This window comes from Phyllostomus hastatus, unplaced genomic scaffold (assembly GCF_019186645.2).
Source record: "Phyllostomus hastatus isolate PE091 unplaced genomic scaffold, TTU_PhHast_1.1 phas_contig_148, whole genome shotgun sequence".
NCBI classification, from domain to species: domain Eukaryota; kingdom Metazoa; phylum Chordata; class Mammalia; order Chiroptera; family Phyllostomidae; genus Phyllostomus; species Phyllostomus hastatus.
The window spans coordinates 19,021,573-19,035,346 of record NW_025333607.1 but is presented as its reverse complement, the minus strand read 5'-3'; the positions used below and the strand labels follow the sequence as shown (position 1 = coordinate 19,035,346).

Here is a 13,774-nt window from a genome sequence, read left to right as displayed (position 1 = left end):
TTGGAGGGTCCAAAACTTAGACAACTTCCTTTTTTTATAAGTGGTCAGTTTCAATTTTCACCTAGCTTTTTATCATTAATTATGGGTACTGGGATTACTAGGTTTCAGTGTTTATAACTCACTTCTTGTCTTTTTTTAAAGATTTTATTTATTTTTTTAGAGAAGGGAAGGGAGGGAGAAAGAGAGAGAGAGAAACATCAATGTGTGGTTCCTGGGGGCTTGGCCTGCAACCCAGGCGTGTGCCCTGACTGGGAATCGAACCTGCGATGCTTTGGTTCACAGCCCACTCTCAATCCACTGAGCTACACCAGCCAGGGCTTACTTCTTGTCTTTGTAACAAAATACTCATTTTTTCAGGACTCAGGGAGATAAGGGACAGTTTGCTCTCCCCCTGTTAAATCATAGCAATTTTCAACTCATTGGAAAAATGAGAAAAACCCTAGGCAAGGTCATCTTCAAAATAATTTTTTCCTTGACTTTGCAGTGTTGAACAAAAAGGTGAAAGGAGGGTATAAGGAAAGAAATGACCTCTATACCAGTGAACCGTCCATGTAACTCAGTAAAGGGAGGACATTGCTATTAAACTATTGTGCTTTTGAGATAATTTTTATTAATAGAAATGTTGACATGTAAGAAATTATGTCAATCATCAGCCATCAACACTGTCTTAACGAATCCTAAATACATACAATACTTCCAGTCCCCCCCTCAACCCAAGTCCCCCTCTGATTTTTCCAGTAACCTAAAATGTTTTCCTCTATTTATCACGTTTTTTTAAAATCAAATTCTAAGGTTAGAAATAAGCTCTTCCCATGCCATTCTCTACATTTCCTCTTTATTCCTAACCAGTCGGTGGGTTCTGTAGATTTCTCTGGTTCCCGCCCCTTCCTTCCTCTAGGTTCCTGATAGGAATGTGGTCCAGGCGCTTTTCGCTATACAACCCCAGAGCTGCTCTCCTGGACCTTATTGTCTCGCCTTTCAAAGGCAGCCTGCAGACCGTCCCAAGCAAAATCCTCTACAAGACTTCCTTGACCCAGACTAAAAAAGTTGCTGGACACTTGGAAGGTTTCTTAGTTCCCGTTATATCTAATGTTCCACAGATAATAGTCTTTGTACTTGAATGATGCAATGCCTCTCATTGGTTCTACTCAACCATTTCCACAGTGACTTGAGTGATGGTAGAAAGGGAGCTGGGAAGTAAATAGAGATACAAGACCGTCTCAGGAAGCCGGAGTGTAAATGAATGTAAAGATTTGACGTGCTATTGTTAATACATGTAAAGTTAAAAAAAATATTGCATTTTTCTTAACATTCTAAACCTTCCATATACTATTCCTACCTCTTAAAACGTGAACTCTTTTTTTTTTTTCATCCAGGGAATTAAAGAAGACTGAGCTAGGTTTAAAAAGTAATTTCCGATGCGATACGTAACAGTGAATTTATTTTATGCCACTTGCTAATGAATGTGCTCCCCTTCATGCTGTTTCGGAGGAGTTCAGAGTGTAAGTGATCAAAACTGGCCAAACAAAGAGCTGGGCGTAGAGTTTCTATTTCAGACTGCGGCTCCTCTCTCCAGCCGGATTGTAAAAGGTAGAGGGAGGTTAAACTCCTTTTACATTTTAAAGTGCTCTTTAAAGTGCATTAACTTCCTAACATTTTTGCCCTGAAATGCTATACTAATTTGATATTTGTCCAGTATCATTTTTCTGTCTAACCTAGGCAGGAATCTGAGTTGACCTTAATTGTATTTTCTTTCCTTTTAAACCGCAGTCTCCTTTGGCAATTTCTGGACTCCTAAATGGAAAATTTTGCCATTTTAAAGTGATTGGATATTTTCTTTTAAATTTAGAGGTTTCTCCAAGAGCTATAATAATCTTGTCACATTTAAAATATATAGCATTAGGCATGTGTGACTTATGTAAGGAGAAAAGGTTGGAGCCTGCTTCAGTTAAGTGCATGAGAAATGGACTTTCACCTTGCCATAACTCAGGAATGGCTAAAGCAATTTAGTTCAAACTCTCCAACAAGTTCACCTTTGGTCAGAGTTAACGTTTGAGAAATCTCCTCCAAAATGGAATCACACCCAGAGAAAGTGATAACCCAAAAAGGAGATACAAGTTTAAAGATTGTCTGTCTTTTCACTAAACATATAATATTTCTGCTAAATTCAACACATTTTTAGTGCTTATTTTCATGGAAATCAATTACTAGTTTTTACAGTTGCTAGTTTTTAAATCTGAAACATCCAATACTTAAATTAGATTTTTATTTTAGAAAAACGAGTGAAACCATTTAATTACTCATAGTTGCATTAATAAAATTGGCAATTAAAGCAAAATACATACATAATGTGTGATCCTGCAATTGCTAGATGCAATCAAATTTTTAATGCCCCATATCAGTTCAAATTTGTACAAAAGTTTACAGACCACCCAATTAATTTGTTTACTTGGTGAGTGTTTATTTCGTATCTGTGATGTACCCAGCACTGGTAGGCGTTAGGCCTTTATAAATGAAAAGGCCGTGACCTTTAGCCTGGAAGTATTTAGTCTGGTGAGACCAAGCAGTAGAGAGAAAAACAACATGGCAAAAATAACTTCACCTCAAGGACACTCACTGATTCTTGTCCGAGGCAACTGGCAAGAACATTCAGAAACATTTGATCTGGTCTTGAAGGATAAATAGTAGGGTAGCCACATGGGAAGAAAAATCCAGACAAAAGGCAAAAGCTTTGAAATGTGAAAGGGTAGGTAGGCTATGCTGAGAAAATGCAGAGGATTTCGGTGTGTCAGAAGAATTCTGTGACTGATTAGTGAAAAGAAGTGTCTACCAAGGTTATAATGACATGAATTGAGTTTTTTTCCCCCGCTTCTAAACGACTTTGTGGCTTCTGTGATACTCGAGGAACAATGTTTTGTCCCTTTGACGTTGGCCCTGGTCCTGTGATTTGGTCAATGGAACGTTGACGGCATGGCACATGGACTTGAACTGTACTTTTGTGGTTGAGCTTCTGGCCTCCGGCTTCGGTCACTGTCATGCGAGCAAGTCACTGGGCTGTGGCCAGAATGCACGCCCCTAGAGCAAACCCTCGCCCCCTGAGCAGCCGGGAGCTCGTCCTCAACACCAGCCTAACTTTGCGGGGGCGGGGAGAGGCAGATGAGCCACTAAGAATCCATCGAAATCAAGCAATTCTTAGCACGAGACAGTTGATTGTGGGACTAGGACAAAGGTAGTTACAAAACGCGAGAACAAACCACGAAGCTAATGAGGGGTCTGTGACAAATCCTCTGACATGTCAATGATTTCATGGTGGTCGTTGTTGAGTGGGAAATTTATCAACATCATATCTCAGAAACGTCACTGCATTAGAAAATTCCAATGGCATAGAAATAAGTTAGGATGTTAGTGAGATTAATAATGGAAGAGTAGACAGAGGCCTTCACTAATGCAGTAGCAATAGAGAAACATATAGGTTTGGGAGCGTAGAATTTACATAATTCACACAAAGCACTGGAAGGTATAGGGCAAGAAGCTAGAGAGAATGAAAGTGGATTGAAACCTGTGCCTCATGGTGGGCGTGGTCCTTCCATTACTTTGATAGGGCATGTCAGGACACTGGATTTGTATATGCAGAGCTAATGAATTCAGTCTGGGGCACGGAATCCACGAGGCGTTTGTGAGAACCCAAATAGCAACATATAAAATATAATTGCAAGTGTGGGTCACGGTGTTCAAGGGAGAATCTGATGAGAAAATACCTGAGCATTACCAATGTATAGGTAGTAAGTGAAGAGGTGGGGGTGGGCTAGATCAGTCCCAGAGAGCGTGCTGGTCAGGAGGAGAAGGCGGCATTCTGGGAAGATGACAGTGTAGAGAGAGAACTGATTTGCATCTCTCCAGAGCCTTAGGCTTAGCTGGAGAGTTGCCGGAGGCTTAGGTGCCCCCTGGAAAACAGGCCCTGGGTAGTGCGAGAAGTTTCCGAAGCATTTTTTTTTTCCCACCTGGGATGACTGCAGGTCTGGCCCCACAGCTGCAGGAGGTCTTCATGTCGAGCATCAGAAGGCCACTGATCCCGGGGAGGACGGAGCGGGCAGAGACGGCTGGTCCTGTGTGAGTGTGGCCTTGATTCCCTGACCCTCAGGAGCTGAAGAGCAGTTGAACACATGGGCAGAGTTCTCCTAGTCCAGGCATGAAAGCTCCTCAGGGTGGAGAAGCCACATCGTGAGAGCTTCACAGAGAACTAATAAGCTACAGCAGTTCCTTTTAAGCTCACAATTTAATTGCGCGGAACAGTCTTCAGCTGCTATCAGGACTGCGGCCGGTGAAAAGTATTTCAGCAGTTGATCTGGAGTGCCAATGGGGAAACACAAACCACACCCCCCCCAGCCACCCAACAGGGGCCAGAACAGAAAAAGGAAGAGCCGAGAGAACGTTCATTCTCAACTTGTAAAGAAATTTAGATGCTAGAAAAAAGTCTTGAAACCTTGACAAAAACAGCTGAGAATGCATTGCTCTTGAGAAAAAAATTGAACAATTAATGGAGAATTGTCACAAATAGAACATTAATAGAAAGTATAGCTCAAAACTGTAGGAATGAAAAGAAAAAAATTAAAAAAACTGAAGTTGAGATTGAATATAGATGACATATCAAGCAGGTATAGCATCTGAATATTTGGAAGTTTATAAACAGAAAAAAAAATACACAATAAAAATGGAATGAAATGTATGACCTCCAGAAGGAAAACAGTTTCAACCTGGATATTATATCGCTGTGAAACGATTCAGTAGCACATGTATGCAGCTTGCTTTCCCGACTTGCTGATCAGCAACAGACTTTCAGAGAGACCACTGTGCTGGTGAGAGGCACAATTGTTATATCAATAAATGAAATCGAATTTGTACTCATGTCGGGGAGGGGGGAGCCCACCTAAAACAACGGATGCGACACCTCAACCTAGCACCACTGACAGAGCAGCTCGTAACTTCTCACCAGGCCCCGTGAGTACAAGGTCAAGTATATGACATACTCAATATGGTGTCAGGTAAAGCACTACTGAGAAGTTGACATAATAATTTATTACAAAAGGCAGACTAGCTTTCTTCTTTTGCAAATCTTTCCTAGCAAGTAATTAAAACAAGATTTTAAACAAAAACTAGAATCAAGGTTGAGTCGTTGAGAGTAAATCCCTTAAGAAAGTTTCTCCCTACCAAAGCTACATGAATGACATATGCATGAATAGGGATTTTATTTTAGTATTTTAGAAAAAGGGAAAACATAGATCAAAATATCAATAATATACTCAGTGCAGCATCATTTTCTCTAAGATTTTTAAAACTAACTTGATGGGAATTGGTGTTCAGTGTGGCTAAGAGTTCACCTTGCTGTATGGTCAAGGGGCACCTCTGGAGTCTCAAAGCGAACGGGCCTGAGCCTTTATAACCCCAGCGCCCCCAGGGCTTGTGGGCTCGGGGCTGCGCTCTGAGGGAGGCATGTTGCCAGTGGAGAGTCGTGAGGTTGCTGTGGCGCCCTGGTCCCTGCAGGGCGTGAATGGGAAGACACGACAGAGAGGAGAGGAGGAAGCGGGGGACAGGCGATGGAGGAGGAAGACAAGAAACGCAGGGAGTCCACACTGGATGCTCATTATTCTGTTTCTAAATTTTTAAATTCTAAATTAAATATTCCAGGAAATACACAAATACATACTTAAAAAATCATCAAACTTCTTGCCCTTTCCATTTTGTTATGCCTCCATTAATTATTTATTATAATGTAGTGTCTTATGAACAGTTATAATCCTCAGGCTCTGTTTCAACTAAGAAATGGGGGAAGGGCAACAATGCATGATGCGATCACAGGATTGCCGAGTGATTTGCCCAATGCATGGCTTTTCTTTTCTTGGCTCTTAGAATTTCATTAGTACACATGCAATTCATATAGACTATAAGATTCCTCTTTCTTTAATATCTTTTTTTGTTCATTTAAAACCATCTTAGTGCTGAATGATTATCAGTTGCTAAAGAATTTGGATGAGTCCTAACTTTATTGTGAGTAAAGCCAATTCATTTCTTGGGAAAGAGATAGAAATGACAGTTAAACTGTGTCTATAATGGCCAATTGAAACAAGAAATCCATTTCTGTCTTTCCGATGATACCAGAGCCTGCCAAGTTTTGACACGGTGTGCTTCTCTTGCTTGTTTTATTGGGCGACAAAGGGAAGAACGTGTCAGCTGCAGAATGAAAGTGTAGGTAGTCTGCGTGCTGACGTTAGCTGTCTTGTCATAAAAAGGTAAATGAAGTCAGACGCTTTTGCTATGTTTATGGAATTCAGAAATAGTCAATGCTTAGGAAACTTTAAAAGACTGTAGTAAAAAGTCTTACATCTTTAATCATGAGCAATATGACATGGTTTAATAAACAGTCCAGAATAGCCCTAGTACGTGGGGAATTCCAGGAGAGTAACACAACATTTTGGTAAAAGTGTCCTTTTTGGAAATCGAAGAGTAGGCACTGTGGGGGATGCCAATACACTACACTGGCTTCTAAATTAAAGGAGATATTTAACAACATTAACCATAAAATAGTGTTACTAAATGTGCATCACAAAAGGAGCTCTGGCTAGGCAGGTGCCCAGCTTTAGCGCCCTGGTGTGGCAGAGCACTGGGTGGCTTCACTGTGACGAGGGACAGATTGTCCCGGCGTGTGCCCTGCGTGTGCTCACAGCCATGGTCGCTTGGCACCACTCTGGATTCTTCCGCTCTCCTCCTCTAACTCAGGGGCAGGTGCTTCCACTCCAGCCCTTGACAGTCCCACCTGCACATTCTTAGGCACCTTGTCCAGAGGAAGCAAAACAGATCATTTGGTTGAGAGGGACATCAGCTTGCAGGTAACCCCTGGACCGAGACTCCAGATGAGTCGCAACTGGGCAGCCTGGGTGGATCTGGAAATACACCCATGCCATAAACTGTGCAACAGCCATTAGTGAAAGTGCATGGCTCTGTTTAGGGTGACCCTTTGCTCACTCATCCTGGCAACAGGGCCATTAGCTGCGTCATGGGTTAGGGTCTCTAACAGCTTTGGTGCGTTCACCCTCCGGCTTCCTTGCTCCTCGTTCCGTCAAAGGAGAGAGAACACGTCAGCCCTGAAGAGTAGCTCGGAGTGGTTGGATCCAGAGGGACAGAAAGGCTTTGGGGAATAAAATGAGAAGGACCCTAGGGAACAGCATGTGCACGTTCTTTTGCAAAGGGCAGTGCCTGTCTCCAGGGGAGAGCCCACATGGGCTGAGGACGCTCTGCTAGTCCTGTGACTTCAGTGATTTGGTGACATTAAACGCAGCCTCTCACCGAGCTCCTACTTTGGACTCCCATCCATTGCACGTAGCTGACAACGCCGTTGCTGCAAACGATGATAAAACACCAGCAGTGTTGTGGGATGGTTTACAGAAGCTCCAACAAATAGTATTTGTGTTCTGGACTTGGATCCCACAGTATTAGTCGCCCTTGCACCTCCAAGCGTGTGGCCATTCTGTGGAGATTCAAGAACTAAAAGGCAATGGCGATTGCAATCCGTAGAATAAACAATAAAGAAAGTAAAAGCCCTCTAAATGTTTTACTACTTCTGTTTGCTTTCATTTCTAAAACAAATGTATTGTTGTAAACGCTGCCCTGAAGTACATTTATTTTTTATGTGAAGCGACAGAAAAGAACCTGTGGCTCCTGAGTTGTGGAAACGTGATTCCTCTGGGCAGGGGAGGTGGCAGCCTGGCCCACCGTGGCAGTGACAAGTGTGGTGACTGCCTAATAACTCACCGGAGCCAGGACAGCCGGCCACCGCCCCGAGCCGGCTGCGATCTGTATTTGTTATTTGCAATGCCCCCAGGCAGCGAAGCCTCGCTGCTTCCATTATTAATACTGCATGCATCGGAAAACTTAGCCAACTCGAGGGTGAAAGCGAGATTCTGTAGCTTCTGTCTCATGAAGCCCCAAGTCCCCCCTGACGCAACATCATTAGTTACAGGCCTCACAGATGGAGCTTGGATGGAACTGTCAGTTTTCTAAATATACGTGCATTGTCCTAGGAACCCCAGAGAAAGCTGTTTTGTTGTTTTGACACTGCATTTCTTGCAATTGCTGTGATTTTAGGCTCGTGTTATTTAAAATGGAAATCAAAATACCATCTGTAGGAGTGTGCTTATAGCTCTGGCCTCTCCGAGACCAGCCAAGGGCAGACGTGGAAGGCCTGTGGAAACCGTGGTCTGTGAACAGAGGGGTCCCGAAGTTGTTCAGCGGCCTTGTCGTGACGAACTTGTGTCCAGGCTACCTTCTGCCATAGCACCCTGAATGGACACTTCAAGAGTCTGAGACAACTTCTCTCTTCCAGCCCCACAGGGAACTTGCTATTTTAATGTGTGTTCAACAGGCACACCCTTCCTCCTTAGGGCTATCTGGGGCAGTTCGTGGGTGGCATACAAGTGTATTCTTTGCATCAGGCTACCTACGGAGTATGGAAGAAACAGGTCAGTCATTGTAACCACGCCCAGGCTCATGGCGGCAGGTACAGATGAGCCTTGCACCAACGCAGTTGCTCTCCAAAGAGCACGTGCTCTGTTTTGTCCCTAAATAAAGTGTGAGCTCTGTTTTACGCCACTCTCCTTGGACCTTCAGGGCTTAATTCACACACTCTATCTTGGCAACAGTGCTCCTCATTTCTTAGAGTTTGCAATTTATAGCTGTAGTGTTTATTTTGTACGTGTTTTATGGATACACCTAACTTAGTATTATTTATAATCATACTCTTTATCCTCATGTTTCAAGGATCCTTGTTCCTCCAGTAGTACAGTTTCTGGAAAGCTTTCAAAATGCAACCCTAGAGTAAATGGTTGTGATAGTTAAATTATAGGAAATGGAACTAGGGAAAATAGTTTTCAGCATAAAGGCATTTGCACAGATAAATAATTCAACAATTCTGCTTTACTTTGAATTTGATTTGTTTGTGTACTTTTTATGTGAAAATATGAGTCATCTTGGCATTGATTGTATATCATGAACTATTTTAAACTTCCATTAAATGGCTGGAGCAGGTTCAAGAAACACTGACAATGTCAACTATACTTTAAATCATGATATTAATTGTGTATAATGCACCAAGTACAATGCTTATTACTGTGTGGAGATGCATGAAAACTTCACAATGATACACTCTTGTATTTTTCACTTGGGGACAGGCAGCATTTTATAGCTGAATCTGCACTTTTCTCACAAAACTTACTGTAAGTAATAAAATAATTCTTAAAATTAAGTATTACATTTATATCGATATGACCATTTTATTTTCCTATGCTTCTTCTATTAACAGTATGTTTGCAAGTTGATTTCTAAGTTAAATATTCAATCCCAGAAATACTGCAGTATGTAGAACTAGGATTATATTTAATATAGCAGTTTGACATTAAGTGCTTAGTAAAATGTTGAAATAAGATTTAGTGACTGACAGAGAAAAACAATGATAAGAATATTTTTAAAGTCAGTATTCCCATATGAAACAGATGATAGATCTATACAATTTCTAATTAGTAAAAGTAATTTATAATTATAATATAATTATATATGTATCATAATTTATGCCATATAATTATTATATATACTTATTATATAGTCACATATAATTGTTTTAGCTTCATCATATGATATAATTATCATGTTAATTTTAACATATTCTCTTTTAATATCAACATTTTCTAAATATCTTCCTTAGTTTGATAGCTTCAAACATATACAATTATAAAAGATCCTGCATGTATAAGAACAGAAACATGCATGCTATTTTAGGAATAATAGAAACTCTCCATCACTTGTATTTCACTCTTTAGAAGCCTAGTGTAGAGTGATGTAAGAATGTACGGGCTTTTCTATTTCAGGGCACTAATACATTAATGCTTGGAATAAAATCCAGTTCATTTGGCCTTCAATCAAGGTATATTAACAAGCACATTTATAGCAACATTTATTGTTCATGACAATGACCCAAGATGCTACACCATTTTAATTGACTTACACATCAATCCAGACCAATTAAATTGTGCTTTACTGTAAATTTATTGTGTGAGAAAGACAGAGACGGAATGAATGGGGCTGCATGAGATTGATCAAAGCAAGCAAAGTTTCAAAAACTTAACGCATAGCGATTAGAGAGCCAGTACGATTTCTTGAGTGGGTATTTGACTTATGAGCCAGGAAGTTCGAGTCCCAGTCGCAGCTCTCATTTCCCTTCCAGGACGCCAAGCTAGCTGGATGGGGCCTCCCTGGGCTCCAGGCACCGCAGCCGTGCTGTGAGACTGGGGCGGGGGCAGGGCAGGGTGCAGCCAGATGACCTGCAGAGTTTTATATAGGCTGGCCCTGCTGCATTTCCTTCAAGAGGTTCTCCAAAGCGTGTGCTCCGTAAACTTGAGCGTTCTTTTGTAATAAAGAATTTCTAACTACAATTAAATGTTTATCACTTTAGTTCACGGTTACTGAATTCCTACCATGTGTCAGGTACTGTATGTACTTCTGGACAGAGAGTTTAGAGTTAAACACACAAAGACGTTAAATGGTAAGAGGTGATGGTGAAGTAATTTTATAATTGCCGTAATAAAACAGGAAGGAAACTTTATGGTAAGATAAATCAGTGAGATATGAAAAGATCAGAAGGGCTTTCGTATCCTAATTCTTGGTATATTTTCTTGCTCACGGCATGCGCCTGTGTCTGCTTAGGAGACCCTCAGTTTTCTGCTCTCCATCACCATCTACCCGCCCTCACCCCGCACGCCCTCCTGGGTTGCACAGGACGGCTAGTGGGGGCCGGGACAGGGGTCCTCCTTCAGGTCCTCAGGCTCTGCTAACACCCCAGAGGGCGGTCCATCAGCTGGTTTCCCCTGAGGGCAGGCTGGCGTTGGTAAGAACAGAGTGCCCTGCGGTATTTAAAAACGGTTTCTTTGCCTCTCCCCTGTGGAAAGCAAGAGGGGCTTTTCCTTCAGCATGTACCGTGGAAACCTGGTTGGGCCCTAGCGGGAGCAGGGGGCCTCCCTTGGACTGGGTCCTGTGGGGCTTTGAACCACCTGGGACGAATCCACAGGGACCCTCCCGCAACTCAGGGGTCACGGGTCGGGTTATGGGGGTGGGGCAGGCCTCTGCGCTGGAGTCCCAGCCCTGGGCAGAGGAGACTCCTGGTCATCTCCTGTCTGTCCGCCCAGGATTGGAGGGGGCATCTGGTTACCCTGTGTCCCATCTCTCACAGACTCAAGAATTGCTGTCTTTCAGTCTGTTCAGGCTTTGATTTGTAGGACTGAGTGGCAACTTCCAAGCTCCTTACATGAGGAGCCAGAAACCAGACACTCACTGGGGTTCTTCATGCATTCTGGGTATGAGCCATTTGTTGCGTACATGAATTGCAAGTATGTTCACAGATAACTTTAATAAAGAAAGAACTAGTAAAAGGAATGACTTCTGAGGAAAAATTCATACAGTAATGTGTCTTTATTTCTATTTCACAAACAATGATCGGTCTTTATACTGAACGAGGAAACGCCGTATCATAACAGCAATATGAGCCAATATGATTGATGTCCTCTAGTTTAGTGTTATTCTTAACAAACCAAAAGAGCTTTCAATGAGTGTTAAGTGATTAAAGAACAGAAATGTTATTTCTGGAAGAAAGGCGTTTTGGGGAAAATAGGGGCAAAATGTGGTCCAAGTTAAGGATGGTAGGCAACAGCTGGTGATGCGGTTTGTCCAGGTGTGCGTGCTAATGACACATCCCACCGGTCCCCTCACCCCCGCCTCCGTGCATTCCTCTTGCTACACTGTGGGGCGGGCCACCTCTCCTCTTACATGCTGATGCTTATTTTGCCTTATCTAGGGGAGATGCGGGTCTCGGGAAGAGATCACTACACCCAGAAGGAAGGCTCTCTCTCTGGGCCAAAGACTGAATGAGCTGTATTGTCCTTACCCATATTCTCTTGTTTTCCACATATAATCAGTGGTGATACAAAATTATTCAAAAGCTCCTTGGATATAACCTAATATAATTCTGAAGCTAATGGAATGCAATCCTTTTTTTTTGAAGAAGGAGGGGGCTGTAAAGATGTAACGTCCATGACTTTTTGGTGCTGCGAATGGAGGGTGGTCCCGAACAGCAGGTGTTCGCACACTCACACGTGTTCGTGTTTGGAAAGGGGACGGGAACAAATACATAGAGATGGGGAAGCAAAAGGCTGTGACACTCTGGGCTGGCCATTTATTTTGTTGCCTGAATTTGTATTTATCTTGTATCTGACAGTCTAAGGGAAAAGAGGTCTACGTCCCTGACTCAACAGGCAGGTATTGCAGTTCTCAAAATTTCTTGCGGCACGCTGGTTCAACACCGCTGGAATAGACGACATCCCCTGAACTTAATGAGCTTGCATTCTCGCAAGAGGGCTCATCAGCAGTCATGATGAATGAGTGACTTGGGCAGCGTGTTAGAAGATGCTAACAGCTATGCAAAAGTAGAACAAGATAGGGAGAAAAGGAAACAGCGATGTTTGGAAGAGGGGAGTGTGAGAGGGTGTATTCCTTTTTAACAAGTTAGCCCCTGCTTCTCAGGAGAGACCTGTAACAAAAATGTGAAGGAAGTGCAGGGGTGAGCTCGGAAATAGGGGAGGAGCTCACCAGCTGCAGGAACCAGGAGTCTGAATTTCGGGCACAGGAGGGTAACGAGTGTGGTGGAAGAACAGAAGGAAGCCAGGGCGGTGGCTGGGGCAGGGGAACGAGGAAGAGAGCAGGGGAGGGAGTTCAGAGAGGAACACAGGAAGCGGGATAGTAAGGCTTTTTTTTTGTCTTAGGGAGGGCTGGCCTTTACCCTGAGAGAGATGGGAAGCCGATGTGGGGTTGTGAATGCCAGAATGGCATGATCTGCACTATGTTTTGCAAATATTCTGGTTGCCAAGAGGAGAATTTTTTTTTAAACACAAAGATTACACAAAATGCCTCAGCTCTAAAATATGCCTGGTTAAAAAATATACCCTCAGGATCCATTTCCAGTCTCACGTAATGGATTCAACTCTTCCTCATCACCTCACTCAGTCCATCCCAAGACGCCCGTGGGAAAATCTGTCTATATGTGATTCCACAATTAAGTGCTAAGGCTGTGTACTGCAAAGCATGACTTTATACAAATGGTGAAATGATACCAGTGGAAATCATGAAGGGGCTACGCTGTGTGGGGGTTTGAACAGGAGCTTGATCTTGAGGATAGGTAAAATCAATTAGTCACAGTGGGGAGTGGTGGGGTGTGCGAGGAGTATGTTGTAGAAGCAAAGAATTAGAACTAAGAATGTCCAGCTGATTTTGAAGTCGAAAAATAAAGTAATACCATCAGTTTTTAGACAGTAGCATGGTAGATGGTTCTGATTGATTGGGGGAAAGATGAACCAACAAAAAACAATTCTTTTTTTAAAGATTTTATTTATTTATTTTTAGAGAGGGAAGGGAGGCAGAAAGAGAGAGAGAAACATCAAAGTGTGGTTGCTGGAGGTCATGGCCTGCAACCCAGGCATGTACCCTGACTGGGAATCGAACCTGCGACGCTTTGGTTCACAGCCCACGCTCAATCCACTGAGCTACACCAGCCAGGGCTCCAATTCTTATACATAGAGTCAAAACTTGCTTTCTGCTTGCCCTTGTCATACTTTATGTTGACATCAGTGACCTTAGATGGGTAATGCTTTGGATAAAAGAGGGCTTGCATTATTTGCCAGAA

General features: G+C 42.7%; 1 protein-coding gene across 3 annotated transcripts in view; it reads left to right on the top strand.

The window, feature by feature from the left end:
* The window catches only part of BRINP3 (BMP/retinoic acid inducible neural specific 3), a 439,538-nt gene that overhangs the window by 351,532 nt on the left and 74,232 nt on the right, over positions 1-13,774 (top strand). The window lies entirely within an intron of this gene.